The sequence below is a fragment of the Adiantum capillus-veneris genome, chromosome 12 (genome assembly GCF_014529385.1).
Source record: "Adiantum capillus-veneris isolate H3 chromosome 12, ASM1452938v2, whole genome shotgun sequence".
In the NCBI taxonomy this organism is placed as follows: domain Eukaryota; kingdom Viridiplantae; phylum Streptophyta; class Polypodiopsida; order Polypodiales; family Pteridaceae; genus Adiantum; species Adiantum capillus-veneris.
In genome coordinates, this window is record NC_140942.1 from 18,183,902 (window position 1) to 18,208,714 (window position 24,813).

A 24,813-nucleotide genomic window follows, 5' to 3' on the forward strand; every position below is an offset into this window, starting at 1 on the left:
CAATTTCTTTATTTAAATTACAAAACCGTCAATACCTCATTGAGACTAATGCTTGCTCATTAGCCTTCTTTAAATTATTTTTTGTCTCAAACAAATCAGAAAGATTTAACTGCGTCATAAGAGACGCAAAGAGCCCATATTGGTCTCTTGCAAAATAAGCAAATGGTTGACTCTGCCAATGATTGTTATGACCAACTGAAAGGAAACCTTGAGAGAAAAAATGACCTTCTCTAAGCCTTCCTATAAACCATGTCCAAGCTGGCATTGTGAAACAGCACATTAAAAGCTTATTCATACCTCAAAATTTTAAAAATTGCAGCAGAGAGTCCTACTTAACCGTCATAGAATTTGCCTTGGAATGGTTGTTGTTTTCAAATTTCAAATTAATGGTGTAATTTCTATGAGGAATTCATGGCACCCAAAACTGTAGTCCTCAGCAATATAAATTTCATGCAAGACAAGATCAATACGCATGTGCTTGTAGCCAAAACATTACTTTTGAGGTAAGTGTTCTGGGGTTGGCCGTTGCCTTCCATCTGGAATAGCAATGAGTGCAATTGGCTTCGATGGCCTTATGTAGGGCGAGTCACATACGAAGTAACCCTTTCTCTCTAGCTGAATAATCTCACCACGTTTGAGGTTCCTCATATTTGCATCACCAAGAGCCTGGATTTCCCATCGGGTTGTTGGGTTGAGAAATGAAATTAAATCATCAACATCTTTTTTGTCTAGCTGAAAAGAAGCCTAATATTAGATACATGCAACTGCTAAGTTGCTAGAAAGAAGCAACGGTGAGAAAGACAAGTGTTCCACCTTTTTCTTGGTGATAAGGTGATCCAAATCGATCAAAGCAAGATTTACAAGCTCTGCAAAATCAGGTAACCATGTCAACTTCAATTTGCTTGTCTTTACAGAGCCCTCTAAATGCAGCCTGCCCTCCAAACCAACCACATTTCCACTTCCATCTCTCTCCACTGTTTCGACAACGGCATTGCCCCAGTCCATGAGTGTCACTTCTTCTCCTTCTGCCACAGCTGCTGCATCAGCAGCTTCCAGCCAAATCTGTTTGGTAAATGTTGTAGCCTTTTTCCCTGCCGCTTCCCACTTCTTATGTCGTGGAATGATCCGTATAAATGCTTGATCAGGGCCATCTTTCAGTGAGAAAAGCACCCGTCCCTCTTTCACAATAGCAGTATGACGTGGGCATACAGGATCAACAATCTTCTTGTTTATAGTCCAGAGTTTATCCCACTCCATGAGGTTCAAGTTCTTTGAAGCTCCCTAAAACAGGGCATGGACGTTTTCAACATTAAGACACACAAACATGCTGAGTCATAAACTAGGAAAAAGAAAAGAGGTAACCTGGGACAGTATGAATTGCTTCAATGCTTCGACGGTCAGCCCTCTTCTTAAAATACCTCGCACGGTAGGAAATCTGGGATCATCCCAGCCCTCAACTTTTCCATTGTCTACAAACCACCGCAAAATCCTTCTACTCAATGGTGTGTAGGTCATATTCAATCGGCTAAAATCCCAGACGTGCACTTTACGCAACCCCATGTCCTGCAGCACTCTATAATATTGATCCTGACGATCGCGATACTCACTAGACCGCAGAGCATGTGTCACTACTTCAATACTATCCACATATGGGCATGCAAAATCATAAGTAGGGTACACCTTGTATTTATCCCCTACCCTGTGATGAGCAATGGGATTGCACCTGTAATAGGGTCACGCAGAGATTTATTTACAGCTTGCATATCCAACTTCCCACGCAGACAACATTGCAATCCTCTTTCTGTGCCATCAATCATTTCCTTCCACAGAGCAAGATTCAGTTCTACCGTCTGATTTCTTCATTTGGATTCAATACCATCCCCTCTCTCGTTTTTCATCTGCTTCCAAGGAGTGTCATCTACATAAGCTTTGCCTTCTCGCATTAGCTTCTCTGCCAGTTGTAATAAATCTGGAAAATAATCAGAAGTGTATGAGACTACATCACCTTTAACCCCCAAGATATCAAGATCTGCAAGGATACTCTCAACAAATTCATTGTTCTCTTTTGCTGGATTTGTATCATCAAACCGGACAATAAGTCGACCTTGGTACTTATTAGCAAAATACTGATTTAGAAGAGCAGCCTTTGCATGACCAATGTGCAAGTAACCACTTGGCTCAGGAGGAAACCTAGTGCAAACTTTTCCCATTTCTGCATCTGGGAGGTCAATCTCAAAGGATCCCTCCACTTTTTCTATAGCTTTTGCTCCGTCCTTATTCAAGTTCGCATCCGCCCTACTAGAGTCTTTCTTCACAACATGCTTAGCAAAAGCATTCGTCAGTGCCTGGTAGGTATTCAGTAAGGAATTATTCAAACGCACTAGATGAGAAAACTTCGCAGACTTCCTAAGACTCTCCCACCTCTGACCAGCACCTGTGGTAGAAAGAAATCTTAGAATTTGAGATGTGCAGACAAAAGCCCTGCTAGAATACTTAAAACATGCCTGCCTAACTTTGACAGATCGTATAAGAAGAAATTCAACATGTGAAAACACGTGAAATCCAGGTAGCTCAAGTCCCTGGGGCATGTTATTTCCAGTTGACTGCAAGCACACCAAAGAGCCTGGTTCTCTCTTAGATATGTGAAAGATGAAATGAGAATGTGGATATGCCTGAGCTAGGTCAAGCATTTCATGTTCATCTTGTGTTTGGGGATCACTCATGTGAGTGCGCCAGCTACAAAAGTGTAAAAATCCCAAGTTTTGATAACCGATTGGCTCTAAAAGAAGCAATGAAAAATTTGCTTCAAAATCTGTATGTTCAAGCTTTCCGAAATGCATTTGCTCATCCTTGACAAAATCAGAGGTGGATGTCTGCAGTCAAAGAACAATTCATGAGGCCACCGATGGTTATGTTGTTATAACCATGACTGCAGAAAAGCCATCTTGGTGTGAATCCCTTGCTTAAAGGCTCAGCTCCACTCAGGTCCAAGCATAATCTTTAGGGAGCTCTTCACACACACCCCAATTGATATATACCATTCTACACCCTCACTATGGTACCAGACAGTGCTAGCCAGATTATAGCACACCATACTTGTACACCCAACGCATATAGCTTGCATTCTAATCCCCTAGTCATGCAGATCCATCCTTTATATTACACTGCATTATCTTCTCCCGGTTATTGTATACTCCAAACTATTAAACACCCCCCCTTTCCCCCTTTTAGCTCCAGTCATTAACTTTAGTTCTAGAATCAGTTTGAAAACAGGTATTTTGTGTGAACCTCAGAGTCGTCCGTCTTTGCATAGGTCATTAACACCCAATTTCTATTTCATAAAGAAACATCATGGTGCTTCTTACCCTGAAAGTTGTTTTCAGTCCCTTTGATTCTCATGACCCCTATGCTCACTTGGTTTATGTGGAATGTCAGGGGCTGCTTTTCTCTCAAGCAATTTCCTCTTCCATTATTGATCCACCGAAAGAGAAAAATCTTCTCTTCCGTGAACGCTTCCATCATGGTGATTATGAGGATGAGCTCTTGACCAATAGGTTGTGGCCCTCACCCAATCCTGTTACATGGCTGCTATTTGGAAAGAACAATGGCTTTAAACCGCCTGAGTTGGCCGCTCATGTCTGTAAAAAAAGTAACAAATCCAGTCCTTCTTGACACATCCTGTGTGTCAAACACATCCCATTAATCTCACGAAACAGCTCTTCAATCGATACCACTAGTACCCTGTACGGCATCTAGAAAAAACATAAGTCTTGACAGCTCTGACAGACCTCTGTTGCTTGCTTGATTCACATTTCCCTCATTTTTAGGGATGAAATGAGACTAAGCTGCCATGCAACCAGTAGATGGGTCAGAGTGAGTTCTATGCATCCTGTAACACCAATTAGAATGATCTCTATGGTACTTTAGCAAGTAGAATTTAATCCATGCACCTTTTACCTGGACCATCAGATTCCCAGTCACTATACTCTTTTCTCTCGTAATTTCACTTTTAACAATACGCATTATCCAATCAGCTACCAAGATACTTCACATCCAACCACATAAGGCCACAATACCTTGGATGCAAACTACAAAACTATTAGTACAGAACATTGGTTCCAAAGGTTGACCTTTTTACCAGCAAGGCCTGCCAAGATGGCAATATCTGCAACAGTGGGTGAATTGCCGACCAAAAATGTACGGGTTTCCAGGTACGAGTCAATGTGTAAACAAACTTTCTCAAAAGCTGCTCCAATAGAGAGGGATGGAGCATACTCAATCCATTCATCCACCTGACAATCATGAAAAAAGCTATCTCAAAAATAAGCAATAGTCCTATTGCATCTGAGCAATATTTGGCCCTTACCCCACACCCACATTGCATGGAAACAAGCACGTTCGTGCTTACATATACTGCGTATATGTAGACAAAGATGAATCCAAGAAAATTCCAATTTCATCTTTAAGGAAAGTGCAGCTTATTGGCTCAGCACAAGAAAATTAACCTTGCTGACAACAATGAAACAAGCACCTCAAGGTTGAGACACCAGCAAGTACTTAAACTATTCTTAGAGGTATCCCTAATCATCAAAAACCTTAAAGAAATAACAATGTTTCCATGTCCACTGTGATGATTTTTTAGGGTTAGAGTCTCTAGGTCTAGACCGGAGAAGCTACTAATCACTCAATATTTCCGGCCAGTCACAAACTCTCTCTTCCTAGAAAGGTGGTCCATGCCAATCTCTTAATCATAGCAAGGATCCCTAGCCACAGACTATCTAACTTCCTCTCTCTAATTCTCCCTTCTCTCTCAAGTGGGTGCTGATTCTCTCAACCTGAATTTTACTGGTCTCTCTCTAGGCATCCAAAAGTGCAATGTGGCCCAACTGTCGGATACTTTCTGTTGGTGATCCATACCTTGATTTTATGCCTTTATTGAGTTCACTTCCTAGTATCCACCAACTTGCTAAGTGCGACGGGGGGACCTACATGATCTTGAACTGAGCCTAGACATCCTTTTACTTTACGAGTTCCAGTGTCGACCGACTTCCCGTCTGCGGGTGAAACTACCGTTCACATTGGCCATGCAATGTCCGACCATTTGCAACTTCAAAAAGAGGGTCTCAAAAATTAATCAAAAATTATTGGAAAGAAACTAACAACTAAGGTTAGCAATTGCCACGCCCTCGTGACATACCCCCCTCTTGAAATCGCAAACGTCCTCGATTGCATACCATAAATACATGCCATAGATGATCTTGTGTGGTAAGCACCCTTTTATCATCGCATGTACCTGCAAGAAAGACTGTCAAAACATATGTACAAATGACTTAATGAGACCTTCATACTTTTGTCAAACCGTACACTGCTGTTGCACTGAATCCATGAGTACATTTGATGTGCTAGCTCTATCATTACCCCTCCTTTGCAGACATTGGGTTGGGGCATACTTAGGCTGTAACCCAAAGGCCTCAAGGTAAAGCTGCAATACATGTGGTGACTCTAACAGTTCATGCTCTTCCATCCACTTTCCATCCATAGGTGGATAGTTCTTGAACTTCACCACATAGCATCTTGCAACCTGTCCCTTAACTTTTTACCTATGCAAGAGGCTCTTGCCTCTGCAAACGAGCATAATTCCACAACCTGTGACGTACCACCCACAACCAAGTAAGCTCAAATTTCAAGATGATTTACCGATGCGTCGAAGAATCCAAGCAATCGCCTCAGAGAATCGGCAAGCAGCGTGTAACCTGGTAGACCCACATCACTCCCGCAGGAGATCTAGTGGCCAGTCTACCAACGTGAGACCTCTCCCTATCTCATCTTGGTTCATACTTGCAAACCCTAAAACGCAGCAGAAAATCAACCCTAATTTGACCACCTTTTGGCAGGGCGAACGTGCAGAATTTCTTATCTGTCCTGTGAAGAGGAACCCTCTTCCATAATGCCCTTCCCTTTGTCGGCCATAGTGTAATCCCGCGTTCCTGCACTCTGTGTCTTTACCCAAAACAACCGAGGCACACTCTTTGAGGAAAAAGTGATTGATATCCCGGCAATGGAACCTTGAAACCGGCCCGTGGGGCGGTAGGCATTGGCTTTCACCCGAAATTCTTTACTTTAGACACACACACAAAGCACTTTGCGAAGGAAACCTGCGACGGGAATTAACACTTGAATACACACACGGCTCGGAAGCTAGAATGCTCCGAGCAGACGCCGACAACCTGTAGGCCCCAAAATTGGCGCCCCTTTCGGTATTTCTTTATACTTTGAGAGGGTTAATTTACAAAGTAGAGTCCTGGGAATCCTTTGTCTATATCCAACTAGATACCACTTGATTTGGCCAAATTTCGGCAACATAACAGCCCCAAAACTTGCGCAAAACCGATTCCCCTGCTGGAACTCACTTCCACTGGCATAAACCCTCTGATTCCTGCCCAAAAACAGTAAATTCAGCACGCTGTATTTACTGGTTTTTGCCTTGTTTTCAGCCCCAAACAGTCCCCTAATTGTCCTCTGCCTGTGGGGCACTATTCCCAATGGTTTTGGTGTCCGTATGGCTGAAAAACAGTCAATTTACAACGCGTACACAGCGCTGAAAACGCACCTGTACGGTGAGGTTATGACCCTCACCGGTGCCTGCTTTGGAGTAGCAGCTAGCTACCCTTGTTCCTGCTCAAGGAGGCTTTGCCTCAACACAAAAGCATGAAACCACACAGCTATACATCAGTCAAATGAAGAGCCCTCTTGTAGGGCATCACATAACTGCACGTAGGGGAGAGAGAGAGCAGTGTGTAGTGTGCAGGTCATCACTCCTAGCACCACACTGTACATAGAGAGGAAAGCAAGCACTCCATAGCTCTTAACCTGTGAGATAGGTTCTCAATGAAGCATCCCCCCAGCATAATCCGAGCGCCCCCTCTGCTGCACTTGACCTGTAATGCATCTGTGAACAAATAGATGCAAAAAGGAAAAGATTTCCATGGCTGAAAACCTGCATATCGCTGAAAACTCAGCAAAACAGCCTTGTAAACACGCATCTGATGCCTTCCAATGCTAAAAATGAGCTCCTTGGTCCTAGGTAAAATCATGGGAAGCTCAAAAATTTAGAGAAATGGCCGAAAATCAGAGTTAACAGCCTCCAAAACTGCTCCAAAAAGTCAGTTACGAGTTCTCTTCTCCCAGACTTGGTAAATTGGCCAAAAAGTGCCACTTGGCACTCATACATACAATTTCCCCGCATTGGGCTTCCCGCTTAAAAATCTCTCAACTGATACGCGAACAGATTTCACGGCCCAAAATAGCAGTTCCCTAATTTTTAAGAGATGCTTCCGTTGGGCTCCCATTGGTCATCTGACCATCTATCCTCATTGGGACTGCATCCAAAAGTATCCACCAACTTGCTAAGTGTAACGAAGGGACCTACATGATCTTGAACTGAGCCTAGACATCCTTTTACTTTACGAGTTCCAACGCCGACCAACTTCCCGTCTTCGGGTGAAACTACCGTTCACATTGGCCATACAATGTCCGACCATTTGCAACGTCAAAAAGAGGGTCTCAAAAATTAATCAAAAATCATTGCAAAGAAACCAACAACTAAGGTTAGCAGTTGCCACGTCCTCGTGACATTGTGACTCCCGACCCTCACTTGGATGGTTATGCGGGAGAAGTATTAAGAAGTATGAGCAATGGTTACTCTAAGCACCTCCAAACGACGCAGGCTGCGGTCTGGGGGGGCGTTTGGTTGTAAAAGGCCTCTATATCTCCCGACCTGGACCTTTTTAAGTTATGCGGAAGGAGTGATGAGGGAGTCGTTGAATATCTCCCGGCCCGGACCTTGTTAGGTTATGCGGGAGGAGTGTTCATCGGCGGCTTTGTGTTTCTATGTCTTGTACATGCATATGTGAGCATTTGTGTTGCATTGTGATGTGCCAACTACTAAATATTCCTAATTGGATGAGATTGCCTGGGTATGTAATTTTAGTGCATCAAGACACCCGTGGAAGATCACTATGGTCTGGGTGTGATGGCTAATTTTACTACGTCGGAATATCAAGAATTCCGATCTGGACGAAAGGAGAAGCTAACTCTTTGATCAAAAGAGCAGAAAGGAGAAGCTAACTCCTTGATCAAAACAGCCGAAAGACTCCTTGTCCACTGGCACTTGACCTTTGAAAGGTCTCAAAGGTCTCAATACACTCACATGGAATGGCATTGTGAATCTTCCTAGTATCTGTCACTTCAATCGGAAGGATACATCGTTCCTTGTACCTGGAAGGGTCCATAGTATTGCATACTAAGCTTTGCCTCTGAAATCGGCCCATAGACTCGCTAGAGGGCGGTAGACTTTAGCTTTCACTAAAATCTTTACTTGAACTTTACGACACAAAGAAACTCCACGAATAAACTTATGATTGTAATTTACACTTCAAACAAAAACACGGCTTAGCAGCTAGAGTGCTTCCAAGCAGACAGCGACACCCTACAGGCCCCAAAGACTGGCACCCCTTTCAATATTTCTTTATTCTTATTGCAAATAGACAATCTGAACACTTTCACCTAACTCTCACCAAGCTGTCCAAACCTGTCCATGGCTGTAATGGCACCTTTTTTACCCAATTTCACCAACATATTGTCAAAAGTACACGTCAAGGACACTTTCCCTTGCTTTTTGGAAGCTTTTTGGTGCTGCGGGTTGATTTCAACGTGCTGTAATTCTCCGTTTTGTCACTGTCGGATGCCCAAAACCCTGCACGCACGTCCCGACGCTCCCCCGGTGATCTCTTGCAGTTTAGGTGCAAAACCCTAAACCTGTAGAAAAACATAGCAAGCAATTTTTTGTTTTGGATCGTTTTGAGCGGAGCGAACACATCTACAGGTGTCTCAGGTGCTCCCACACGCAATGAGACAATTTCCCTTTGAATCGGACAAGCTTTCACTTGAGAAAACTCTCCATTTTCACAATCCTCTGTGATGAAACTGTGCGTACCTATGGGGGATTAGCAATTTCGCACCTAAACTAGTAGTTTAGGTGTGAAACCCTAAACCTGCAAAAAAAAAAAAAGCAAGCAATTTTCTGTTTTGGATCGTTTTGAGCGGAGTGAACACGTCTGCACGTGTCTCACGTGCTCTGACACGCAATGGGACAATTTCCCTTTGAATCGAACGAGCTTTCACTCGAGAAAACTCACCGTTTCACAATCCTTTGTGGTGAAACTGTTCAGACCTGTGGGGAATTAGCAATTAGCTAATCCGGTTCCTATTAAAAGGAAATTCCGATGGCTTTAATGGCAACAAGAGAGGGTCCCACGGCAAACAATTTTCAGACAAGGCCTGTACATGGTCATCTAAGAAGCCCAACTAGTGGGGCGTTACCATATGAGCAAAAGGGGGGAGAGAGATGCACGAGAGCAAATCGTCGCGCTACATGAGACAAGGGAGAAAGTAAGCTTTCCATTAAAATTGTGATCACCTTCATCAGCACACATTGTAGGCACTTATGAGCTCCAAAATTCAACGCCCACTCAAAAATGGGCGTCCCCTCATGGATGAGGCTTCTGGAGAGTGTGTGTACCCTGCACGTTGCTCTCCTACTGCCATGTGTCCACTTTACTCCTTTTGGTTCCGATCTGCTTCATTCTTGGAGAAGACGATGTCGTCACAAATGGCTTGTACTCCCTAAAAGTCTGGTCCATCATCTTGTTGAACGTTGCGAGAGCATTTGTGAGACTGTAACAAACTTGGACATTCCAAGTCAAAATTCAATCACAACAGCACCAAATAACCACTTCAAAACAATTCACAGATCACAATAGATTTGCACTTGCCCGGCGGAGTTCCATGCCTAGAGATATTGGCCCCAAAGACTGGTGCCCCTTTCGGTATTTCTTTATGTATTAAATCAATGTCAAAGTACAAGAGAGCGGTTAGGGTTTCACTCTCAGACTCTGCGTCTAGATGATCCGCAGAGTGAGCCCTCACCGCTTATTTAAAGTTTACAAGGGATGCCAAAAAGCAGAGCCCCAAAAGCTTCCAAATCAAAAGCTAAAAATTCTCTCTCTCTCTCTCTCTCTCTCTCTCTCTCTCTCTCTCTCTCTCTCTCTCTCTCTCTCTCTCTCTCTCTCTCTCTCTCTCTCTCTCTCTCTCTCTCTCTCTCTATCACAAGAGAGTTTAATAAAAAAAAAGCAATTTATCTTCTCTCCCTTCCATGCCAAATTGCGTCGCCCAAACTGCTTTTTTTTCAGCGCCGTAAAATCTGGAAGTCTGTATTGCTGCCACGTGGCATTTCTCTCGCCAAATTAGGATTTCAGCCACATTTAGGGTTTCAGCCAGCAGTGAGGGTTAGGGTTTTCAGAAATTAGGGTTTCTGGCATAAATTAGGGTTTGCAGGTTTAAGGGTTTCTGCCCTCGATAGCCACATCATCACTTTGTGACATACCCCCCTCCTGAAAGCATTGTAATCGCCCTCGATTACGCCTGCAAAACAGACAAAGGCCATAAACCATCTTAGCAAACACGGACTGTTAGTACCTACATACTAGGAACACACATCTAGCACACGTACCAATCGACAGTCACATCACAAGACATCACTCGACATCACAAGACATCACATGACATTCAACATTCATTCGGATCTTAGACCATGATTTATCGGTAATTTAGCTAGCAATCGTATCTAGATCCAATCGGGACCTCATCGATGTCCGATTGACTAACCCCTATTGCAACCATGTCAATTTGAGATCAATCAGACCAAAATGCTGCAATCATTTCGTCTATCAGTTCCTGCACTTAAAAGAAGTCAAGACCAAATCAACATCTTATTCAGGAATTCCATTTCATAAAGTCATACAGCAGAATACTGTCGCTTTCAGTATCCCTGAAGCTCAAAGAGACATCAGTGACTCTAGTATCTAAATCAAGGCATCTGTTGACAAAGGAGCGGAGTGACTCCCCTCTTGTGCATCCCACTACACCAGATCTCTGGCCAAGCTGAATTCTGGGTTCCATTTGGAGTAGACTATGCTAAACCAAAAGCATCGAGGTAAAGTTTCACAATCTGAGGAGTATCTACTAGGTCTTCCTCCTCCATCCACTTCGCATCCAATGCAGGATAGTTCTTGAACTTAACCAAGAACCGCCTTCGGACTTTACCTTTATTCTTCGTATCCTTATGTGCCAAAATCTGTTCAGGAACAAGGATCTCCTCATTTTCTTCCACTTCGGGTTGCTCATCAGGCTCCCTAGCATCAGGCACATCACCTTTAAAAGGTTTCAAGAGACTCACATGAAATGCATTGTGAATCCTCCAAGTATCAGGCAGTTTCAGTCGGAAGGAGACGTCATTTATCTTTTCAGTGATCTGGAAAGGTCCGTAGTATCGCATACTAAGCTTTAGAAAAAGCCTCTCCTTTCCCTTTTTCTTTCTCAGGCGTGCCTTCTCAAAACGTAAGAGCACCCAATCATCCTCCTTCAATTTCAAGTCGCGACGATGGCGATTTGCTGCTTGTTTTGTCCTTCTTGAGACTTCTGCAAAGTCTCGCGAACCTTGGCAACAGCCGTATCTAAGTCGCGCGTATATTCATCCGCTTCAAAGATCTTAACTTTCGTACTTAGGAAGGGTGGAACCTTCGCAGCACCTTCAACAATCTCAAATGGAGCCTTCCCCGTCATAGAGTGTATCGTGTTATTGTAGGAAAATTCCACCAAAGGTAGGTACTTTTCCCATTGAGTCTTCTGATCTGAGATATAAGACTTCAATAAATCTAGAACCACTGAATTTGCAATCTCAGAATGCCCATCAGTCTGCGGGTGGAACGATGACGAGAACTGCAACCGCGTGCCAATGTTCTCCCAAATTGCCTTCCAAAACAAACTCGTAAATCTGGGGTCCCTGTCGGAGACAATCGTCTCAGGCATGCCATGTAATCTGAAGATCTGGGCACAAACAGTCTCGCTAAGTGATCCGGCTTGACTGTTTTCTTCACTGGGATGAAATGAGCCTGTTTGCTAAATTCTATCAATAACAGTCCAGATACCATCGTGACCACTCTGTGTAATGAAATCCATTGCAATACTTTCCCAAGGGTGGGTGGGTATGGGTAAAGGCTGTAACAATCCCTGTGACTTATGCCTATCAAACTTGACCTCCTGGCATACTAAGCAACTGCGCACAAACTCTTCCACATCCTTTTTGAGTCTCGACCAAAAGAAGTATCTCTCTATCCCTTTCATGGTGGTAGCAATGCCGCGGTGACCCGTAAAAGGTGGACAGTGCCATTCAGTCATAACCTTTTCCCTCAACGGCTGTGTAACGCACAACATGGTTTTTCTCATCAAGTAGCCTTCCCGAATGGAGTATCCTGCTACTGTCTCCCCTCCGGTATCCGTGTGAAAATATCTGCAAAATTTGTATCTGTGGCATACTGGTCGACCATATCCTCGAAGCTCCTATGATGTATCGCGGAAATAGCCAGAACCAACGGCTTCCGAGACAAAGCATCTACCACCACATTCTTCTGTCCCTGCACATGGACAATCCGATAGCTGCTTCTGTGACAAGAAGTAGCGCAAACTCTGATGGTCTGTAAAGACAGTAAAATCCACTCCGAGTAGGTAATGCCGCCACTGAGTAAGAGCATGGATAACCGCCAAAAGCTCTTTCTCATAAACCTGTGTTGTCATCTCAAGCCTTGAGAACAATCGGCTCTCGTAAGCAATGACATGGCCTTCTTGCATTAAGACCGCACCCAGACTACGACCACAAGCATCACAATATACTTCAAATAAATTCTGCAAGTCCGGCAAAGTAAAAACTGGTCCCGTAGTCAATTTCTCTTTCAATGTCTGAAAGGCAGTCACCTCTGTGGATCCCACGAGAAAGGGACTACTTTCTGTGTCAAGATATGCAAAGGGGAAGCAACCTCTGCAAACTTTCGATGAACCGCGTGTAGTACGAACACAGTCCTAAGAAGCTTCTAACTTCATGGACATTCTTCAAGTCGGGCCAATCACGGATAGTCTCTATCTTGGCCGGATTCATTTGCACTCCTACTGCTGAGACAATATGTCCCAAAAAGTGTATCTCTGGTAGGAAAAATTCACTTTTCTTTGCATTAATCACTAACTTGTGGTCTCGTAATGCCTGAAAGACCTGAAGCAGATGATCTCTGTGTTCTGCCTCATTCTTGGAGAAAACAATGATGTCGTCAAAGAAAGTGCCAACAAAAAGCCTGTACTCTCGAAAAATCCTGTCCATCATCCAGATAAATGTCGCAGGAGCATTGGTTAAGCCAAAAGGCATCACCAAAAACTCAAATAACCCAAAAGTCGTCCGAAAAGCTGTCTTGTAGACGTCTCCCGGCGCGATCCTGATCTGATGATATCCACTCTTCAAGTCAATCCTGCTAAAGCACAAGGATCCCTGTAACCTGTCGAGTATATCCTCGATCCTAGCAATCAGAAATCTGTTCTTGATGGTGATTTTGTTGAGAGCTCTATAATCGATCCACATTCTCCAAGATCCGTCTTTCTTCAAAACCAACAACGCTCCAGAGCAATACGGTGAAGTACTAGGCTGGACAAGACCCTTTTCCAAGAGGTCTTTCACTTAGTTCATAATCTCTTCATTCTGTGCTCGGCTTACACGGTAAGGTGGCCGGTTCGGTGGCGTGCTTCCAGGTATCAGATCAATGGTATGATCTTCAGGAAGAGCAGGTGGTAACTGGCCTGGTAGGCCCTCTAAGAAGCAATCGGCGTGAGAGTGGAGAAAACCTTGGCGTTCTTTATCAAGTTTAGACATATTTGTCCTATCCTTATCGCTCAATTCTTTCATAAAGATCGAGTAAACAAACAGACTGGATTTCATTAATTTAGAAATGGCCGAAGCCGATACAATAGGGACAGACTCGCCCTTCAATTTAATATCAAGTACAATTGTTTTGCCCTTCTCTGTAGTCAATGTCGCTTTCCTCGCCCGATAATCGACCATGGCGTTGTTCTTGTGGTACCAGGGAATCCCTAAGAGAACATCACAACCCTCCAAAGGCATTATGAAAAAGTCCTTATGCCCCAAATACCCCTGACAATGCAACCGAAGTTTGCCAATGGCAGGTGCAATGGCTACGTCCCTGCGGATGCCGCTAGAACTGCCTCCGCAAGTGGTCCCATCCCATCGGGAATGATCTCGAGCCGCGCCGCCAATTCCGGTGAAATGATGTTGGCCTTGGCTCCTCCATCAAACTTTGCCCCAAGCTCGGCAAAGTTTTGTACTCTCGTCCATGGTGTTGGGATCGGTACCCACACAATCTGGAACCAGTCTTGTTTTCATCTTGCCTTTTCGTCCACGTTCCTCAGCTGCTCTTGAACTCTCAGGCCTGTCGTCGTCCTTATCATTCTGTTCTTTCTGTGCCGTTTTAGGACACTTCGTGGAGATATGTCCATGTTCCCCGCATCCAAAGCACTTCCCCTCCTTGATGAAGCGAGCTCGCTCCTGAGAAGTAAGCTTGGGTCGTGCATCCTTCTTCCCTGGGTTGCTCTTTCTCTTTCTACTTTCATTCCCCAGAAGTCTGTTCAGCTCGTTGTGTCATAGCCTCATCTGTGGGGTAGGTCAGACTGCCTGAGTGAATGGCAAAGCCCCGCTTCGCATGACTCATCAACTCCCGAATAGAAGCTGACTTCTGTTCCAAGCAGTGATCTCGGATCTCTGTAGGGAGACCCAAGGTGAACCGCTCAGTCTCTTCTCTGAACGAGATCTTCTTGAATGAAGAGGCGGGCAGAAAAGAGCTCCAGAATCTCTCACAGTAAGCATTTATTGTATCTATCTTGGTCATCGGAAGATGGTTCCAAGCAGCCCGTATATCGCGCTCATACTCTTGCGTCAACCAAGAAGAAATAAAAAGCTTCTTAAATTTCAGCCATTTAACTGGTGCAGTCTTGTTTAAAAGAAGCATGGACCACCAAGTTTCAGCATTCCCCTTAAACTAAGAGGCAGCTCTCCGAATCTTGGAGTGCTCTGAGTAGCGTCCTTCCGCGAAAGCGATGTCAAACTGCTGTATAAAAGACAAAGCCTTCGAAGCATCTGAGTATCCTGAAAAAGTGTCAAATTTGATCGACTGTCCACCTTCCTTAAACTCTCGGACTTTCTTGATTTTATCTTCCAGAAAGTCATATTGGTTGGCTTTATAAAAAATCTTCATGTTCGCATAAAAGTTTCCGTCATCAGAGTCTGAACTGTCTGTAGACGAGTCCTCAATAGAACTGTCAGTCTCACTAGGCGAGATTTAGGCTTCTTTGCCTTTTTCTTGCCCTTTCCAAAGCGTTGTTTCTTGCTTCGCTTTTTGCCTTTTCTGTCTTCTTCACTCGAATCTGAAAAGCTAGAAGAACTGTCAGAAGAAGAAGAAGAAGAAGAACTAGGTACTCCTTCAAAGTGAACACGCTTCTTCTGTTTCTTTGCTTTGTCATATGTCGACTGACGACCCAAATAACCCGGGAAGTCAATGCCTTTCTTCTGCTTTTTGCCGTGCTTTTTGGCTTTCTTTTGCGCGTCAAAAAGCTGAGCAATCCGTGCATCAACCACCTCTTCTAATTCCTTCTCTGAATATTGCTTGTGATTAGAAGGTTTCTTGAGAGCGGGTTTCGGAGGTGGTGTAGTGGTTTTCTGCCACTACGCATGCACTTCTTGAAAAGAAGTCTCGCTCATAAATCTTGCCCATTTCGGATCCTTCGCAAAACTGAGCATCATCTTTGTTGCATCGCAATCAATTGACGACGCTTCATCTCTCGTTGCTCCGCCTGAGTAGACCTAGGCAGGCCATACTCTCTGCCGGAATCTTCGTTGTGATCCCTGCCCGCATCTCCAGATGCAGAGGGAGTCGACTGATCCTTGCGTGAAGCCATTGGTGCCGCAGAAAAAAAAATTGGGGATCGGATTTCCCGTAGAAGAGAAATTGGCCGTGCTCTGATACCACTCTAACAGACTTGGACACTCCAAGTCAAGAATCAATCACAACATCACCAAATAACCACTTCAAAACAATTCACAGATCACAATAGATTTGCACTGGCCCGGCGGAGTTCCGTGCCTAGAGATATTGGCCCCAAAGACTGGCGCCCCTTTCGGTATTTCTTTACGTATTAAATCAATGTCAAAGTACAAGAGAGCGGTTAGGGTTTCACTCTCAAACTCTGCGTCCAAATGTTGTGCAGAGTGAGCCCTCACCGCTTATTTAAAGTTTACAAGGGATGCCCAAAAGCAGAGCCCCAAAAGCTTCCAAATCAAAAGCTAAAAATTCTCTCTCTCTCACACGAGAGTTTTATAAAAATAAAGCTATTTATCTTCTCTCCCTTCCATGCCAAATTGTGTCACCCAAAACGCTTTTTTTCAGCGCCATACAATCCGGAAGTCCGTACTGCTACCACGTGGCATTTCTGTCGCCAAATTTAGGGTTTCAGCCACATTTAGGGTTTCAACCAACAGTTAGGGTTAGGGTTTCCAAAAATTAGGGGTTTTGCAGATTAGGGTTTCTGGCAAAAATTAGGGTTTGCAAGTTTTAGGGTTTCTACCCTCGGTAGCCACGTCATCACTTTATGACAGAGACCAAAAGGCATCACCGAATACTTGTAAAATCCGAAGGACGTCCTGAACACAGCCTTGTACAATGTATACTACTCCAAGAGCGATCTTGATCTAATGATAAACACGTAGAACCATACAGTCTATCAAGTATCCTCGATATTGGAAACCTATTCTTGATGGTGTTTTTATTGAGAGCTCTATAGTCAATGCACATTCTCCATGATCCATCTTTCTTCAACATTAGAAGCACTGGTGAATAATACGATGATGTACTCGGCCGAATTAGACCCTTTTCAAGAAGTTCTTTGTTACAAGCTTGGACACTCCAAGCGAGAAATCAATAGCAACACACGAACACAAATTGCAAAATCGCTCAACTTGAAGAGAGAGAAAGAGAGAGAGAAGAGGAGAGTCTACACGGCACGACGGAGTTCCGAGCCAAGACGCATTGGTCCCCAAGACTAGCGCCCCTTTCGGTATTTCTTTATTATTACTCTTCGCAAAGTACAACTCCCAAGAGTCCAACTCTCACCAAAACTCTGCGTCCAAATGCTCTACGGAGGAGTCCTTATAAACTTATAAGAAATGCCCAAAAGCAGAGCCTCAAAAGCACTCACATGCAAAAAACTCTGACCCGTAGGCCTTGCGCAGAAACTGTCAACTCAGCCAACGCAAATCTCGAAAATCCATACAACAGTGCCACGTGGCAGCTCTACGCAATTTACGGATTTCAACCTCAGAGTTCAAGCTTTTGCCTTTTTAAGCATAAGTTGGGTAGAGTTAGGTTTTTAAAAACTCTAACCCCTTCTGCTTAGGCTCTACGGCCACACTTTGTGGGTCTTTCTCTTGTCCACTTGGCCGTTTCTTTCCAGTTGGGTACGCCACATCATCACTTTGAGACATTCCCCCTTCTTGTAAGAATTGTAATCGCCCTCAATTACACCTACAAAACAACCAATGGACAGAAACTTTCTTAAGTAGACACTGACTCCATGCACTAGACTTCCACAAATACAGCACTTTCACAAAAACATCAGCCATAGATCAATCACATATCTGTCGAGGGTCTCAGATACACATCATGATCATTGTAACCTATTTAGCAATCACATCCAGACCGCACTGATCTTTCAACAAATGTCTTGATCTACTAAATCTTGTTACTGTCACATTCATATCCTTTCATTTCACATTCCAATCAAGCAAAATGTGCCTATGACTATCCCCACAAGACAGTACATTCACATAGCATGCACTTCTTATTCAGTTCTCATTCACTTAGCCATCACATCTAGATTTCGTCGATCTCTAACAGATGTCTAGGTGCACTAAGTTCAATTCATTCATCAAACCAAACACTGCAGACATTTCATCTTTCTCTACATGTCTCTAACAACACACACATGAAAGAGCACATCCTGAGTTTAATCAAGGAAATTTCCAATGCAATGTACATATGTTCATACAGTCATTCCCCAAAATACTGCCAGCCTGTCGGTATCCCAAAAATCTCGAAGACAAATCAATGACTTTACTCAATCTAGGCGATCTGTGGCAAAGCTATAGAGTGGCTCCCCTCTTGTGCAGCCAGCACCATACCAAATTCAACCTGCAGATTCATCGGTAACTACCCTGTCATACACTTTGTGACAAATCACAATGAGGACTCTCCAACAAAACCCCCAATCGCAACCGCACTACTACTGGATCGAATAACACTGAAACACCACTCACACGGTGGAAAGCCCATCCCATGTAAAGTGCCCTCCAAAAACTCCCAATCGACTCTATCTCAAAGTTAGGAAGAAGGATCACCAAGGGCTATCTTGACTGTCTGGCTTGCTCCACTCTCTCATAAAATGTGAAAATGTTGTCGAGGATGCATCGGTCCTACACAAAACATGTTCGAGACACATGGGGATAAAATCTGATAAGAAAAGCCGAAGTTGAGCACTAGCCATACAAGCAAGAATCCTATACACAAAACAGAGGAGAGTGATGGGACGCCACTGACGAAGCAATGTGCGATCCCCCCCTTTGGTATAAGTGTAATGAGCCACAAGGTAAGTGAAGATGGCATTTGAGCAATGTCAAAAATCTACAAAAAACCCCTGACGAAGAGGGAAGTAAAAGATATCCCAATAAGTCAAGGAAAAATTGCGTAGTGACGCCATCATCCCATGGACAAGAAGTAACAACAATACCTACAAGAGCATCATGCATCTCTCTGACTGTAAAAGAGGCCAACAACAGACAGCTCATCAACGAAGTGACTCAGGACTCAGTGAATGACCAGACACCAAATCTCCTCTCTAGCACAAAGCATGTTTGATGTGGCCAATAGTGCTATGAAAAACTCTGAGTAGAACTCCGTAGCAATCCCCAAAACTCTATCCAAATCAATACATGCATATCCGTCTCTTTCCCATAGAGCACAAAGAGTACTGCCAGGAGCTCTCTCCCAATATAAATGAAAGAAATCTTTGTTCATCCCGTTTACCTTAGCAGTCCATGTAGGATGCTTGTTAATAGCCTATGTCATACATTGCTCGCTAAGGCCGAGCGGGTTGCACAAATCTATGCGTAAGAGTTCTAGTAGTCATCACGCTCCTGGAAAAACTACTTGTTGGGTGGAGAATTCATTGAGCATACTGACCAATATTTCCTCACTTAGGCCTCTCTAAGAAACACACAAGATTGGAAAAGTTATTATTCGAGGACCCAATCAAGGTGCAAAGGTGTGTGTATGGTATGTGATCAAAAAGTAAGCGTACGTTGTAATTCTGTATGGATATACGAAATTGTTATGTACCGGTTTTTTTTAAACCTGAATTGTGGACCATATCACATTTTCACGAACATACTAGACATGTATCCATTACACGACTCTCCACACGCACACCCCACACCTTACAATTCGTTACAAACAGTTTTTTTTAAAATCTAATTGTGGACCATATCTACATTTTCACAAACATACTAGACATGTATCCATTACACAATAAGAACAGTGACTCTCCACGCAACCCCACACCTTACAACACTCTCTCACCCTGTTCTTTTGAATTCTTTTTGTGTTTCTTTGAAATACTCAGAGAACGCTCTCTCTCAAACTCTCTATCTGCATGGTCAACACAAAGTGCCCCCCCCCCCAAACACATACACACCAGCCCCATCCGACCATGAACAGCCATGCTGCGCCCAACTTTTTTCTTAACTCCGTACAGATCTTGTCCATTACATACAGATGTAACCTTGGTCTAAATTCCCTTTCCAGATTGTGTATGTAGCACAAAAGAAGAACGTGGTAGCAAATGCTCTTTCCCACAAATCACAGGTGGCAGTTCTCTGCAATTTACCATCATAGGTTGGATGAGACAACAGTATTCGGAAGGTCAAGACTTTGATGACATCTTTGAGAATTTACAAAATTGAAAGTCAATGCTTGGCTTTTCCCTCAAGGACGAATTCTTGATGAGACTCACTAAGCTATGTGTTACACATCTTCTAGGGCAGGAAATGTTGACTTAAGTGTAGACTGTCCAGATCCTTTTCTTTTTTCCCTTTTCTTGAAGAGGTGATCAGAGAGTCCAGTTCCGAATTTCGATAGCATATAACTCGGAACTAAATCTCTAAAAAAACTGTAAGAGGTGATCTGGACAGTCTAGTACATGAACGATCTCAAAAATAACATAATGAAAAGAGAGAAACCTGAGCTGCAGATAATGAATCTTTGCCATACAGATTGCCCTCTCTTGCAAAGTACCTCAATATTGTGTTCAACCCATGCAGCTTCTCCCTGTGGCATCAATAACCTTCAAAACACACCCTAAAATTTGGCTGCATAATGCGCTTACAGAGCATCACCAAGATAGATTCAATAAATGCTCTCTCTCTCTCTCTCTCTCTCTCTCTCTCTCTCTCTCTCTCTCTCTCTCTCGGATCGTCAGAGTAATCACCCAGAAGGTAAGAGGAGGAAAGGAGTCGTAGCGATTGCAAGAGATGGAGATGCAGCAAGCGGAACATCAGTCACAGTAGCTGCAGCTATGGCTGCCAGTGGAACCACCTCAGGAGGATGATGGAGCTCGAACGTTCCCATTGTCAGTGGGCTCGAGCCCCTACAGCGTGGCATGTCAAGACCCTTGGCCTAGTCATTGACATCATGCTCCATGTGTATCGCATTTCTATACAGACAATTTGACTTTTGCTTTTCGCATCACTATAAAGACTTGGTCAACACCCTATAATATTATATAACCACCTATAAATGTTATTGTTGGGGTTGAAGGACCAAGTGCTCGAAACCACACTTTGACCACCAACCCTACTAGCTCTATTTCGCATGTATCATTCTTTTATCCATCTACTTATCTATTAAAAAGGCTTGGGGCATCTCCACGTGGTTGCAAATGCTTGCAGCCACAAGACGCTCCCTCTGCCTGCCTCTTCTAGCATTGCCAACAAGGTTGCCACGGCCTCTAATTTGTCGATGATTGGCCTTGCCTCCCCCGCTCTTATTATCTTGTGTCGAATATCGCCAAAATTGTCCGATTCTTTTAAAATCGTAGCTTTTAATGGAGAAGAAACAAAGTTGATAATTTTTTAATGAGTCTCTATAGGCATCTCTCTCTATATATTTATATTTATTTATATATTTACTTACTTATTTATATTTATATTGATATATATGTAGTTGGTGGGGAGCTTGTCCCTAGAGATAAGCTACACAGGAATCACCTCGACGAGTGTTGGGAGAACGACAGAATGAAAGCTTAGATTGTTCTTCTTCACACACACACCCATCAAAACCTCTCACCATCTCTAGGACATCGTTCACACACACACACACAAGAGAATAGGTATGATAGTCTGTAAGAGAAGGAGATGTAGACAAAAGAGCAAGAGCAAGACTTTGATGAATGATCACACACTCAAGATAAAGAAATTGATGTCGATTCGGGGAGAGGAGGGAGTGAGAAGCATTGAGCAAGACTTTGATGAATAACCACACTAACGGGATAAAGAAATTGATGTCAATTTAGGGAGAAGAGGGGGTGTAAAGCATCGAGCCTCCCAACACAGCACATTCAAAAAAACGACATTCAGAGAGAGCTAAGAGATGCTCTCATTCTCATGGGTCTCGACATTCAGATGGGAAAGGCAAAGCAAGAGTTCATGCTAATGTCAGTGGTGCCAGAAGGCATAGTAAACGAGAAAGATCACACACAAAATCCGGTCGAGGGAAGGAGCCCGATTCAATTGAGAATGGTGATGACTACAATTACAGATGGGAAGTAGATACGAACCATTATAACAAGTGCAGACATTGGGAGGGAAAACTAGATCACAATGATAAATTCAGATGCCAGGAAAACAAGGTGAGGGATCACGAGGGCCTGCCAATGGAAGGATTTGTGGAGGTGGTTTTAGGAAGTAGGAAGAGGGGAGCATTGGAATGTGTTTTTGGAGTTTAGTGGGAGCAGCAAGTAAATAATGGAGTGATCTGACCAGAATGAGAATTTAGTGCCTGTTGTTATGTTAGTGAAGGAATTTGTAGTCCAAATGTGATCCAAAGTTGAATCGTAGATTGTTGTGGCTTGGGTTATATGTTGTGTCATGTTGTGTGTGGAGAGAAGGTTAGAAAGTGCAAGATATTCAGGTGTTTGGTATTTAGCATTGGTGTTGAAGTCACCAAGTAAAATGGTAGGGGTGTCTTGGAGGTGAGGTGTGAGTAGTGTGGTCAATGTTGCAGGAGTAAGGGAAGTGGAGCTGAGGGTCTGTGGTACAATGTTATTAGGGTTATTGGTGGATTATGTGGCGTCTTGAGGAGCGCTGCAATGCATTCTATTTCATTCGTGGAAATGATGTTGTGGTGTTTGATGTGAAGAGGGATACTCCCATGGGGCCATTTGTTTGAGTGTGTGTGTAACCGTTTATGGCCACTGTGTTAGGATGTTGTAGTTTTGTTTCTTGGAGACAAAGAATGTGGGAGGCCATTAAGCTATTATCATGAATAAGGTTGTTGTGGTGTTTCTTTAGGGACACAATGTTAAGAGATTGTATTATCAAGTGATTTCCGGGCAAAGAGTGGAGGTCAAGCTGTGTAGGTTGCCAAGTGGCATGTGTTTTGAGGCAGTCTAGTTAGAGCTGTTTGGTCTACTTTAATATGGTTGGGAGTTAATTCTGCCAGGAGGTAAAGGTTGTTGGGATCTCTTACACGAGAGAGGGCAGTGTACACAAGGCCGTGACTTCGAATGTTGGTCGGATCGAAAGCCAAGGTGTCTAGTGTCAAGCCTTGTGCACGGTGTATGGTTCTAGCAGTAGCTGCAGGTTGAATTGGGAATTGTGTTCTAGTAATAGTGTTTAGGAAGTTTTTTCCTATTTGAAACTCACGTGTTATTTTTTGGATTGGTGTCCATTGTCTATCTATCAATGTAATGTATAGTTGTTGGTTTTCATACCTAGTTTTTTTGCCTACTTTAGTGGTTTGAAAGTGAATCCAAATTGTTTGTGTTGTGGAGTGTTGTGTTATCGCTTTGAATATACTATCGCCTCCATTGACTAGGCCATCTAGAATGTCAATATTTCCAGCACAAAGTTCTACAATTAGGCCTAGTTTCAAGTGAAGTTTTTTGTGAAGACCTGCTGTCAATTTTGGATCTATTGGTATTTGAATAGTTTTGTTGCAATTTTTTGCCCTTGTGCCTTGTGCTTCAATAAATAGTGGTGTCCCTATGGTAGTGTTGAAAATATGTTGGTTGTGTAGGTCTTTATCTTTGTTTGCATAGTAAAGGTGGGAGACGATGGCTGGATGAGGTATTGTGCGCATGTAATGTGTATTGAGGTACAAAATGTCTTCGTTGGTGTGTTTTGAAATACGTATCCTGTTGAGTATGTCGATGAATGTCTTGTTAGTTTGTCTCATGGTGCTTGTTAACTCATAACACTTTATGCGGTCATGCCAGAAAGAGGGTGAGATAGCTTCGAGCAACTGATGTTTTTTGGAGAAAATCCAAGAGTCGTGCATAGGACTCGCTTGGCAAAGATCGCCGCACAAGACAACATCAACACCACCAAATGGAAGGTTGTAGTTGTTTTTTATTGCACGCAGGTGAGAGTCTGCCATAGCGAAGACGATGGTTCCAATCAAGGAGACTTCATCGAAAACGGCTAGCTGTAGGTCGCGATAAAGCAGTCGTAGTTCATTCAGTCTCTTAGGAGATAGGGAAGTGTTAGATGATGTGAGCAGTGGCAAGTGGAGGGCTGAGTGGATAGTGGTTCCACCGATGTTAAAGGCAGCTTTGCCCGTGTATGCCATTAGCAAAGCTTTTGTCGATGTTGGGTTGGAATGTGATCTGTGGTTATAGAAATGTAGAAGTCCTTGGACAATCAAAAGGAGGGTGAAAGTTTTCCATGTGCCTGCGCCTCTAGTCACGAAAATATGGATTGGTTCTGTAGGAAATATACGTTTTCTTAGCATAATATCATCGAATATTAGCCTTTGTTGTGTGTTAAGTAGTAGAATGCTCTTGTAATACATATCGTTTGGCTGCAGTAGTATTTTTATGGTTGGTATGGTGTGTGTATGCAATTGGTGGTGTTGGATATTTAGGTCTTGTGTGATGTCGACTCGACTATGGGAGGAAATATTAGATAGTGTTGTAGATGTCGAAGGTGTATTGGTGGCTAGTGAGTTGGTGTTAAGGTTGTCCTTTAGTATTGTGGTTTTGTTATATTTGGATTCGTTTGTATCGATGGTAGGTTTGTTTTGATTGTATACATCTTTCCATGTGAGTCCATTTGTTAGATGTTGAGTTTCATTATTTATCCATGGTAGAAATAAAAGACATTGTTCTCTATAATTAATTATCTGGATTTTTTGCGGCATTATATTTGACATATCGTATAATCTTTGGTTTGGTACATTTTTTGTATGTGTTGTTTGTTGTATTGTATGTGGAGGAAAATTCAGTCAATGATATGGCATTGAGCTGGGCAGGAAGTGAACAGTATTTGTCTATGCTTGTCTCATAAAAGATGTTTGTGCTAGCCGGGTCTATGTTTTCTAGGAGGTGTTTTCGCTTGAGAAGCATTGTTCTCTCGTGGGGAGGGTTTGTGTTTATGAACATAAATTCTCGAGTTGCGTTGTAGAGAGGTAGGGAGAGTGCAATATATACTGCTTGTTGTGAGCTTATTTGCTGTGTATTTAGTATTGTGTTTCCTATTTT

The 24,813-nt window shown here is 43.2% G+C and overlaps 1 pseudogene across 1 annotated transcript; it reads right to left on the reverse strand.

Annotated features, from left to right (window-relative positions):
* Positions 1-201: 201 nt before the first annotated feature.
* Positions 202-20,772, reverse strand: LOC147445385 (glutamate--tRNA ligase, cytoplasmic-like; annotated as a pseudogene). Its single transcript, XR_015189765.1, has 6 exons — positions 20,545-20,772; positions 20,297-20,384; positions 4,139-4,292; positions 1,363-2,434; positions 814-1,281; positions 202-732 (listed from the first exon to the last, which is right to left on the reverse strand). The product of XR_015189765.1 is annotated as a glutamate--tRNA ligase, cytoplasmic-like (transcript).
* Positions 20,773-24,813: the final 4,041 nt, after the last annotated feature.